General features: G+C 45.5%; 1 long non-coding RNA gene across 1 annotated transcript; it reads right to left on the bottom strand.

Annotated features, from left to right (window-relative positions):
• Positions 1 to 1,147: 1,147 nt before the first annotated feature.
• On the bottom strand, positions 1,148 to 2,247 carry LOC128326037 (uncharacterized). The gene is made up of 3 exons (XR_008307817.1): positions 2,164 to 2,247; positions 1,882 to 2,042; positions 1,148 to 1,306 (listed from the first exon to the last, which is right to left on the bottom strand). It is a non-coding gene; the product is annotated as an uncharacterized LOC128326037 (long non-coding RNA).
• Positions 2,248 to 11,701: the final 9,454 nt, after the last annotated feature.

Genomic DNA, 11,701 nt, shown 5'->3' with positions numbered 1-11,701 from the left:
AAGGACCTGCTTAGCTTCAGCCAGGTGGCTGCATTACGTGCCTTCAGTACAAGCTCTGGAATGGAGTTAAATTCCAGGGTGAAACCAGAGAAGCCAGTTATTTTCACAGGGTCCATTTTCCACAACCTTCTGCCATGTGATCCCATTCTAAATTTTTACTATCTCTTCTTCCTAGAATGTTCTCCCAGACCCCAGTCTCAACATCCTTATTATTTGTGGGCCACAACGAAGGGGGGGGGGCAACAAAAAGGGCTTAATATATTTTGAAAACACTTGTGAAAGAAAAATAAATCCATATCAGAGGAAGTTTTTTTTTTTTTTAAGAAAATTATGGGGTGGGATCAGAGGCTGAGATCCCCACTAAGTGCAGAGGCACTGTTCTGCAGTGTTTCGCCCCCTGCTAACTGAGTGGAGGCACATTTTAAAGTGGTGATTGTCTTATATTAATTAGGGGGAGAGCAACTGGCTCTTTTCAACCACAGCACAGCGTCCCTCCAGCAGCTGTTGCTGACACACACACACACACACACACACACACACACACACACACACCCTTTGTGGGCTGGGAACCATCTTATTTCTTTATTATTTTTCTATGTAAACTGCTTTGAGAACTTCCGTTGGAAAGTGGGATGTCAATATTTTAGTTGTAGTCGAGCAATCCAGACTCCTGTTGCACACAGGAGGCAACTTCGGCCACTCTCCTCCTGCAGGGATGCTATTTAACATGCAAACATAGGTTTCTGAGCGTCCCTCAGGAACATATTTTTGTGTTTTAAATAGTGCTTCCTGAAGATGAGAAATTGGCAACTCCCCCCACCCCACACACATGTGCAGTGTGACTCTGGGCTACTAAATGCTGCAAAGGTGCTTTGCATGAAGCAGCTCCACAGTGTCAGTGGGGATGCCAGCCCGAGAGCTCCCCCTGGTTCTGTTGTGACAGGTACTACACCTGACCGTATATCACCCAACTCTCCATGTCTAAGCCTCAGGAGATAATGACAACAACACCCCACCCATTTTTACATTATTTCCATGTAACATTGGTGCTACAGCATCAGTTGATCTTCTGTTCTGGAAGGCTCAAAATAAGTCACAAGAGCCCGAAGTATTACTCAATATATATATATACACTCATTATCTGCTATTCTCCCAAAGTGATCATGTTAAGGAAAGAACCATGTGGGGGTAACATTTTTATCCTGGTGTCACATTAACCAAAATGCCATCTGAGGTCACATGCATTTCTCTTCTTAATTCCCCAGACTACTGCAGATGCCTAAAGAGAGCTGTGAACAGCCACGCTCTAAAAAAGAGAGAGAAGAAAAGCAATCACACATGCCACCAACAGAAAACAGTTAACATGATTTCTATTCCCCCCCCCCCTCTGGTGTACCATTTTATTCCCCTGCCCCCATTCAGTGCCACTGCCCCCTGTCAATGCAGGCATGGATCTGGGAGAGCAAAAGAAAGCAGAACTAAGACAGATAAAAGGGTCAGTTTGCTGAGACAAAAGATGATATCATGTCGAGACAAATTACAGAGGTACTATGTCTAAATGTGTTGAAGCAATAAGTGCTATACAACAGCCATATCAGCAGGGCTGCTAGGTGCCTCTTGCTTATGCGGGCTGCATGGAAAGCAGGCAGGCAAGATGCGAGACACTGTTATTCAGGTCACACATAAGCCGCTTCCCAGCCCATCTCTGAGACAGCTAGCTACTAGGCCCCCTGCAGGACATCCCAGTCATATGTACACCATTTCTCTGAAAAAAGAAGCTATTAGAACTGACAGGTAGCTATAAACTTGAGGGCAGAGTTCTATCCTGCCAACATACACAGCATTATTTTTTTTTTTAAAAGCCAGTCTATCAATACTCACCCACTTATTTCTGCACGCATTTGTGCTATGCATCATGAACATTTAGAAAAAGGCATTTTAAAAAATACATGGGGATTAGCACGGTAGTGAATTCTCTGCATCCCATTCTTATGTTTCTCTCAGTTTTGCTCTGTACTGCAGCCGACACAGACACCGTGGTCCTGAAGATTAAGGAAACAATACAGAATGTTATTTGTCTTGCTGTTGTGATTTGGAATTTCGCCTCATTTCCAAACCTTATTATAGAAGTAAAGGATCTCATAGCAAAAGGCAAAACATTACCAAGAGAATCACTGTAGGGTCCTTTGCTAGTGATGGAATTGCAAAGTAAAGAAGAGCAGCTGGCTTTTAAAGCACATCAAATACAATCTATATGACAGAAATATCAGTGTAGACACCCACATGCAAGCCCTTTCAAAACCTGATTTATTTTCTTTTTCTCAGTCTTCTCCGAAAGAAAAAAAGAAGTCTTCATACAGATACTTGTAAGTTTTTCCACCACAGCAGTGGGTGGTTGGGAGGTCGGCCAGAGAATTGCATTAGGAAAATGGATAGGAGGGAAAGGGTTTACACTTCCTTTCTCCCAGGTCCAAATTTGAATCAAGGACCCACAACTGCTATTTATTTTTTTAAAACCACAAGAGCTCTTATCACAGATCTCTCAACATCAAATACAGTTTGGATCTAAGTTGTGATGAGGGACAAAGAGGCCACATTTGCATGTTGATGCCAAACCGGAGTTGAATGGGGCAGAGGTTAGAAACGGTGTGTGTCCAAATGTGTGAAACCGTGGTTTCACGCCCCAAAGAGACCTAGAGTTTCCCTCGCCAAACTCCAGCTTGAACCTTTAGTTTGTAGTGAGTTTTGCTGCTGTAATCTGAAGTTTGAAGGTGGCAGCGTTGTGTCCAAATGCAAATACTGCTATAACCGTGGCTTCATGCTGTTTCTGCAACTGAAACCATAGAGAGGGCATCCCAGACCCACCCAGGAAAGTGCCCAAGAAATGCCTGTTGCACTTCTTGATGGCTGCCTCTCTGAGCACTTGCTCCAGCCCCCTTCTCTGCACCTCTCAAGCCATTGTCCAGCAACAGGGATGCTGCCTCATCCCATCCCAAGCTTCTATGCCTGGCAAAGGGAGAAGTCACACTGGGGGGTGCCCCCATCCCACTGTGTCTCTTATTCCCCCCCCCCCCGGCACTCAGAAATAAAATGGAACTGGATGGCATGATGGGTACAAAACCTTTTTTCACCAATAAATAAGTAAGTAAATAAGTAAGTGAGTAAATAAGTAAACAAGTAAATAAGTTCACATGCAATCGTGGTGGCCCCATAAACTAGGCAACCAGATTAGATTGCTGCAAAGATAACATTCGGCAGGACAGCAATACCCAGGGTCAGGTTTGCAAGGCTGGCCCACCCAGGAATTCTCTAATGGCTCTGCTCTATTTTTTGTACAATAAAGTACGGGGGGGGACTCCTCCCCCTTGGGTGCAAGCACACACTCTATGACATTACTCATAAGAAGAACCTTCCAGCAGAGCAGCATTGCCTCCAGTCACAGGAGTGATTCCTCCTATGTGGTGATGATGGATGCTGCTCTAGAGCAGACTGCTCTCTCAAGAGAGTGGAAGGCCGTGGGAATACCCATTCAAAACTCATGAGAAGATCCATCCAGGGGTACATGGGGATGGGGATGAATTGCTAATAATGTATGATGATAGCCCTTCTTACAAGGACCACTCTCTTATGAGAGTGAAAGACCATGGAGACATGCATGCGGGCCGTATGGCAGAAGGTTACTTAGCACAAGCAAGCCGCAGGGACAGGTACCCCGGCAACACCTCTCCCTGCCTTGGTTACTGCCACAAAGAAGCAGTCCCTCTGCCAGTTTGTTCATCCATTCAAACATATCCATTTGGGGTTTTGACCATCATGGTGACCCTACTCTTCTGGGGTTGCTGATAATCAGGGCTTCCCTCTCCTGTGATTCCCCATGATGGCTGATCTGCATACTCCACAACACCAGTCCAAATCTGGGAAATCTGAATGAGAGTAAAGATTGACCCCTGGTCATGGTGTTTCCTTAGTCTTCCTACACCCGGTACCACCTGGACACATGGAGCAGTAACTGTTCCTTTGGGAGCATGAAAGGGTTGCCTGGAGAGGAGGGGGTCATGGTGTAAAAGTTCTATTATTAACCAGAGAGAATGGGATCCCCACACAAGCACCTCATTGATTTGAGAATGCAGTCTGACGGAGGACTGAATGTTTTGGAGGCTCTGGAACTCCCCAGTGGATTGGCCCACTCAATCCCCGGCTGCAAACCAACATAGGGACAGGAGTGTGGTATGGTGTCCCTGGACTGCTTTGCTGGGGTTTGCCATCGCAAGAGCATCCTTGGTCACAGTGGACCAGACCCCAGGATCTTTTGCCCTCCCTCATATACATATTCCATCCTAATAAGTCCTCATGATCCCTTCCCAGAGTAACAGAAAAATAGTGCCCCCCACATCCTCTCATTGACAGCAATTCTGCTTGTGTGAGACTGTTTTAGTGTGTGGCTTTTATGAGGGCAGTGATGCAATTGTTGTCAGGAAAAGAACTTACATGCCCTTTAAAGGTATTTAAATGCCCTTTCTCTGCTGAGAGTGGGTAATCCATACATTCCAAAAAGGCACAATCGTGCTCAGCCTGCCCTCTTGAAGACTGTGGCCAATGGCTGCCACCCTGTAGACGTTCTGATGCCTTGTCCACAGTCTGATAATGTGAGGGCTACAGAGCTTGCTGCGATGCAGACTCGGTAGACCCAGAAGAGGGAGTGGCAGCCCTATCCTGAAACTGGAGGTTCCTGGGCTGCGGTTGGACGAACATCTGCATTGTGATTCACAGTTACAAAAATTAACCACGGGTTTGGCAACCTCAAGTTTCACGTTACATGCAAATGTGGCCAGTGTAACATTTCACCTAACCAATGATGATTGAGGATGGAGCTTGCAGTGGTAGCTGTAGTGACTGGAATTTAGTTCTGATCGTGGGTAAATGCCAGCTCCTCATTCCCTATTCTTCCCATCCAGGTGCGGCCCGTGAACATGCCTCTGGGGATGGGGGGGACAGCAGGCGGCATCTTTAAGTGTAAACGGAGCCAGTGCTCCGTGCCTCCCGGCAGCCCCTGAAGCGGGGAATCACCTCTGCCACTCACCTGGCCGCTGGCGGTGGCTCGCCTCCATGGGAGCGAGGTGAGTGGCAGAGGCGATTCCCCGCTGCAGGGGCTGCTGGGCGGCACGGAGCACCGGCTCCGTTTACACTTAAAGATGCCGCCTGCCGTCCCCCCCCCCCCAGGCACGTTCACGGGCTACGCCTGTCCCCATCAACCAGGGGTATCCACTGCAACACCCTGCAAGGATGCAGGAGCCAAAGAAGTTCCAAGCAGAAGCATAGTGGTGCATGTGTCTCAACAGGCTCATGCAACTGCTTATCAGTTGAGGTGGCGGGGGAGTGTTCAGGGGCTGGCCCAGCCAGCTGGCCCAGCCAGTTCTCAACCTAGCCAGCCTTTGAAATCACTCCTGATAGCTGATTGCCATGGTTTCAGAGAGCCAGGTGGTCAAAACGGTGAGCACACGTATGATACAAATATAATGCATAGACTCACCTGAAAAGGCAAGGATATTAAAGCGACAGTCAAATGTGTGAGCAGGAATGATGTACTTTCTGATGAATTCCATTCTCCTAGCTTTGGAATCTCCATTAAAAAGGCCAAATGCGTATGTCCAAGATGAGTCCTCCTTTTTTCTTTTCTTTTTTCTTTATGTTATACATTCACCGTGATTTCTTCTGATCTCTACAGGACATTTAATATTCTGCCCTTTTAACTAAGCATCATTCAGACTGGATGCTGTCTGCAGGCCAAAAAAATAAAATAAGGGGATGCATTATTAATTGTTTTCAGGTCATTCATCAGCTCTGAGAAGATTAAGACTGAGTCCAAGACTGTGGATGATAAGAAAGTTCCCTTTAAGAAGAAACTCATTCAGTTGCTTCTAACTTTGAAAGGTTCAGTATACTGGTGAACTGTGTGGTTGCCTGAATAACAGTCCTGAATGTAAGTTCTGTTTTTCAGGTCTGGGGCGGCAGCACTGGTGATTGCAATTACTTTGTTAAGGGGTGGGGTGCCATCATAAAGGAATCGGGTGCTGGAAGCCCATTACTATTTTTTATCCCCTGCTGCTGCTAGGTGAATTTCTACAAGTGAAGTGAAGTGAAGTGAAGTGAAGTGAAAGAAAGAAAGAAAGAAAGAAAGAAAGAAAGAAAGAAAGAAAGAAAGAAAGAAAGAAAGAAAGAATGGATTTCTACAAGTGAAGTGCTAGGTAATTTCTACAAGTGAATATGCTTAAAGTGCAATTACCTGGGAGTAATTCCCATTGAACCCGGAGGGATTTATTTCTGAACAGACATGCATAGGATTTGGCTGCCCATCTGTTCTTGCATTTTCCATACATATTACAAAAGAAGTATCTATGTTGGCGAGAACTAACATCTAACTTTTGAAATGGTTCTCTTCCACATTATATACCACATTCATGTGTTTTATTCTCTCTCTCTCTCTCTCTCTCTCTCTCTCTCTCTCTCTCTCGGAGGGGACTGGAAAAGAGAGGGTAAGAGGAAGGAAGGCAGACACAAATTTTGGTTCTAAGATGAGGGAGCATGACTGGTGTGTGTGCAGGCATCAGCTATAGGGATGTGCATAAACCGGTTCAGAGGTCCAGCATTTGGACCGGTTTGTAGGTGAGCAGTTCAGAGGCAAGGGGTTACCTTTAAGGAGCAGGGAGTGTGCCCATGCCCCCCTAGCTACTTTCCCCCCACCAACGCTGTTTCCAACAATGCTGGTGCAGTGCTGCTGCATACCTCTAGGGATGTGCATGAACTGGTCCAGAGGCCATGTTAGAGGCCTCCGAACCGGTTCAAACGGGGCCCGGTCTGGCGGTCTGGTGCCAGCAGGGTGGTGGTTCTTTATGTCACAATTCACTGTGTGACATGCACACACAACTTGCGATGTGCATGGCGGGTGCATGCGCTCAGCGACAGGTGCACGCACGCTTGTGACTTCTGGTATTTTTGGCTAACAACAGGGGCAGGGGCAGCAGGGAGGAACGCTGTCGCCCCAAAATCGTTTCAGAAAAAGGGAGAGCTGGCAGGGGGAAAGCAGTGGGAGGGGTAAGTGCCCTTAAAAGGAGACCCCCCACCCAGCACCAGACCGTGTCTCTGTGGTTCCGTGCACATCCCTCCATACCTCCTTGCAGGCCTGGTCAGCATCGTACCAGAAGTGGCATGTGCACTGGCCACTTCTGGTACAATGCTGATGGGATCGTACACCACAGTTGCTTTTTGCAAGCAATTGTGGCATGGCAATGGCTGGGCAGGAAAGGAATTCTTCAAATTTGCTCCTCCCCCCCTCCCCCCTTCAACCTGCTCTTTGTTCCCCGCCTCCACCTGCTCCAGGAGCAATTCAGTGGGCAACTGGACAGAGTCAACTTCATACATTCCCTACACACATTCAGGACATATGAAGGCAGAGTGGGATTGAGGTGAGACAGGATGAGACTAGACAAGCATTTGGAAGGAAATGGGCACAGATGAAAACACCTGGTCAGACCAGATTAAATAGAGTGCTGTTTGCAAGAAGTCTGGAAAACAGCAGCACAAACTGCATCTAGCCTTGCAGCACAGTCCCACGCTGCAGTGTAAGATATCCAAAGGATAAGCGGCCCAAATGGGGCAACTACAGAGAGCATTAAAATAACCTAGCCAAATAACAAGAACGTACAACACAGCATTTAAACATCAGAAAACTAGGAAAGTCCTAAATGGTCTGCTGTTCCCCAGACTCAGCTGCCACACAACACCATTCCTGATGAGGGCAAAAACCACTCCTACAAATCCAGCAGGAGAGTAAAAATTACCCCATGGCTCTCATAAGGATACCCCAGGAAGGTAATAGCGTTCTAATGGGGGGGGGGGCAGGACGGTGCAACCTCCTCTGTTGTTCACCAAAGCAAACTAAAGCAGACCCCAGAATAATGGCTGTTCCCACCTCGTTCTGTCTTGCTAGAGGGCGGGTATTCCAACAATGCTGGTCTGTCATGCATGCCTCAAATCATCCCACTGCATCAGTAACTCCAACAGGGTGCAATTGTGCCTTGTCTGCCCTAGCCTCTTACCAGTGTTCCCTCTAGCAGGGATTCCCAGATGTTGTTGACTACAACTCCCAGAATCCCCAGGTGCAATGGCTTTTGTTGGGAATTCTGAGAATTGTTTACAACATCTGGGAATCCCTGTTGGAGGGAACGCTGCCTCTGACCATCATCCATGCAATGTATGGAGTGAAAGACTTATGTGCTTGTGCAGTAATACTCAGAGTTTCTAACTGCATGGAGAGCCTACAAATGTATACGCGTAGAAGCCCTTTTCACTTTAAAAAGAGGTCATACCATTCAAGTGCATGGGGCAAGCAGAGTTGGAAATGTGGCAAGGAAGCACTTCTCCCCGCCTTGAGGTGATATCATACAATGTCTGGCCAGTATACAGAATGGAGCATATATACACTGAATAGCCATTGTATGCACTACCCAGTCAGTATTGTTCACATGCGCACATCCTCCAACAACATTCAGACACCATGCATGTTCACTAGGCAAAATGCAAAAATTTCCTGCCTGTGGTTATGCTTTCTGCACATTCTCTAGTAAATGTACAGCATTGCTTTGTTAGGGCTGGGTCCAAAGCTGTTTAAATCTTTACCTTCTGAGAAAGAGGGACCCCGTTTCATGTATCCTTCTTCTCTGTACCTCGTTTAGGTGCAATTGCCATTTTAAAGGAGGCATTCTGCAGCCTAACCTCTTCTCTTGGCAAGCACTTTGCCAAAAAGTGGGGGGAAGGAGAGAGAAAGATGGGGATTCCACAGTGGGTCACCTCCTCTAAAGTGGCAGTTAGTTACTACCACTCTAATGGACATGGTCTGCAATCCTTTCCTCTTTCACAAAGTGCTTGCTGAGAGAAGAGGAAGGATCACACTGTGCATTTTGGGGGTAGAATTACGAAAAAAATGAAGAAGCACTTTCTTTGAAATCTTAAATTGCCTATTCACATACTAGTTCATTGACTGCAAGCTGTTGCTTCCCATGTATTAAATGGGCACAATGACCTATCTCATAGTTTGTTGACAAAAACCAAGAACCATGTTAGAAGTGCTAATGCAAACTGTGAGTTAATTTTATCATTTATTCTATGGAGTAACGGGCATAACTTTAAAGGGGGACATTGTATGTGCATGAGTATAAAGGGGAATATAATTACTGTTACTCTGCCCATTGTTTTTTCAGACCCACATTCATCTCGAATTTAGAATTTGAATTTCAGTGTGTTTCCTAAATAGGTTGGATTCTCTATCATGAGTCAGAGAATATTACACAATTATTTGAATGTAGATGGATATAATTTCATGATCCAAATAAATCTTTTAAAAAGCAAGTCAAGTAACTGGTAAGATGTTGAGGCTGGCTTGCTGGGCTGATCATGAATCACAGCTGGCTAATACAGATGTCCAGTTTAAGAAATAGAAAGTTGGCAGGGTATATATGTACACTTGGTAAGGTTGCATCTGTATTGTCTGCCCATCACTGTCTTGCCAAATGGAGAGGAGAAACTTCCCATTCTCTACTCCTTCTGTGGATTTCTGCTCAGATATAAAAAGAGGCAAGAGTCTCCTCATGCAGGACAATATAGATGACCTCTCAACCAAGTGTTTATATGTACACTATGGTAAACTGTCACTTGGAAAATAGTTGTATTTACTCAATGTTCCTTGAGGGCATGCCCTCAACTCCTGGCTGTAGGCTTCCGGCAGCATCTGGTGGGCCACTGTGTGAAACAGAATGCTGGACTAGATGGACTTTGGGCCTGATCCAGCTGGGCTTTTCTTACGTTTGTATGTTCTTATGATTCAAGGATGCCTCTTTAAACCTGTAAGAACATGCAATAAAAACATATGATATTTTGGTCTTAAATCTGTTTTTCTCTCTTCACTGAACAAATACTTGGGAAACATTCATGATCCCTGAAGGTTGCCTGTGGAGATTTGAGCAGCAGATAGATTGTTTTGAAATGAATCCTACCCCTGGAGGAAATTCTGACTAAAGTGCAGCATCAAGTGTCATTACCTAATACATTTGGGTTTTGGAGTGGGCAATAATGCCCTATTGATTAAAAATTCCTCATAGGGATTCCAAAAGGGATCATTTTACATAGTCATTTTCTTAATGCCTATCACAGGTGTAAATTTCTCACAGACAATAGAGGCAACATCAACCAGTTCAAAGGATAAGATTAACCAAACCAATTCTAGAAGTTTGCCTACATTTTATATGAAGCAAAGATGAAAGTTAATTCATCTACGGGCACACTAGTATTGAAAGTCTGGAAGTTTATACATTTAAGTTTCTCATACATGACTGTACACACTTTTCCTACATAGAAATAATGTGCATAGGGGAAATGTGAAAACTGGCCCTGTTTAGAAGTCGGAAAGATGGCCATTTCATAAGGCAAGGTGAGTTGGTTGCCTAAGGTAGCAGATTATGGGGTACAAGTGAGGCAGCCAGATGCCCTCCTGCTCCCCACTTTAAAAAAGTGTAAGCAAGGGAGGGGGTTGGGCACTGGGGGGAGGGGGAGGCAATTGGCACACTGCCTCAGGTACACAGAGAACTTGATCCACCATTGAGTAGGGTTCATGAAATTCAGTGGTTATGAGCAAACATGTTAAGAATCAGGCTTCAAGTTCTGTTTATTATGTTGGTTGCTGAAATGCTTATTGGCATGAAAAATCAGAAGAAACATTCACACTGTACATTCTCCGGTTTTGCATGTTTGGTACACTAGTATCTTTGTTGAGTGGTTGGGCAAGGAAACTCTGGCCCAAGTGGCTACAGTAACTGCTTGGCCATGAGCCAAACAGATTGCTTGATTTCTCTAGCCACTCAGTGCAGTAAGATACAATTCCCAAACCTTTTGAAGTATTTGACTTCTGGTTAATTATAATGTTCCTCACTTGTTTATTTTCTGTTCAAGGGCATGCACCTGAAACCTGATGTGTTCTTCAAATGCTAGCAAATGAGGTCAAGCCTTTAAGATGATACCAAGCATCAAGAGCACAGTCATAATTATTTGGAAATGCCCATTGAAAACTAAGGTATTGTTGTCCACCATGGCTAAAGTGGCAGGACCTTATGTTTCTGTCTACTTTCACCTTAGGTTAAAAAGAATAAATATTAATATAAATGGATCATGGAAATAGATTCATCTAGATGCTTACACTGAACAGGGTGTTGAAGGCCTCTGCGATCCTTTCCAACTCTACAGCCAAATTCAGATGTAATGTGAAACAGTGGGTAGAGAAACCTGTGGTTTTAATTTGAAAACGTTAATCGCATTGCAGACTTTTGTCCATCCATGGTTAGGCAGCCTCCAGTTTCAGGAACAGGTGGCTCCTCCCTGCTCCTGGCTGACGAGGCCATATTCCAGGCAGCCATGAACCGCTTGCATAGCCAGACTGAGGTCAAGGCATTGGCATGTAGTCCAGGAGGTCGCCATTGGCCACAATTCCAAACAGGGGGTGTCAATCGTGCTTGGCTTGCTCCGGCTTCGCTGGCTGGCTTCCTCGGGCCAATGACTGTTTAGTCCCTTCCTCACTGTACTCCCAGCTATGATACCTTAATAAAACTGTAGCAGAACATTGTATCGTGGGCTTTCCTTAGCAAGGTGGGGACAG

This window comes from Hemicordylus capensis, chromosome 1 (genome assembly GCF_027244095.1).
Source record: "Hemicordylus capensis ecotype Gifberg chromosome 1, rHemCap1.1.pri, whole genome shotgun sequence".
NCBI classification, from domain to species: Eukaryota; Metazoa; Chordata; class Lepidosauria; order Squamata; family Cordylidae; genus Hemicordylus; species Hemicordylus capensis.
Note: the sequence above shows the minus strand (reverse complement) of the source record. Positions and strands in the feature narration are given on the sequence as shown.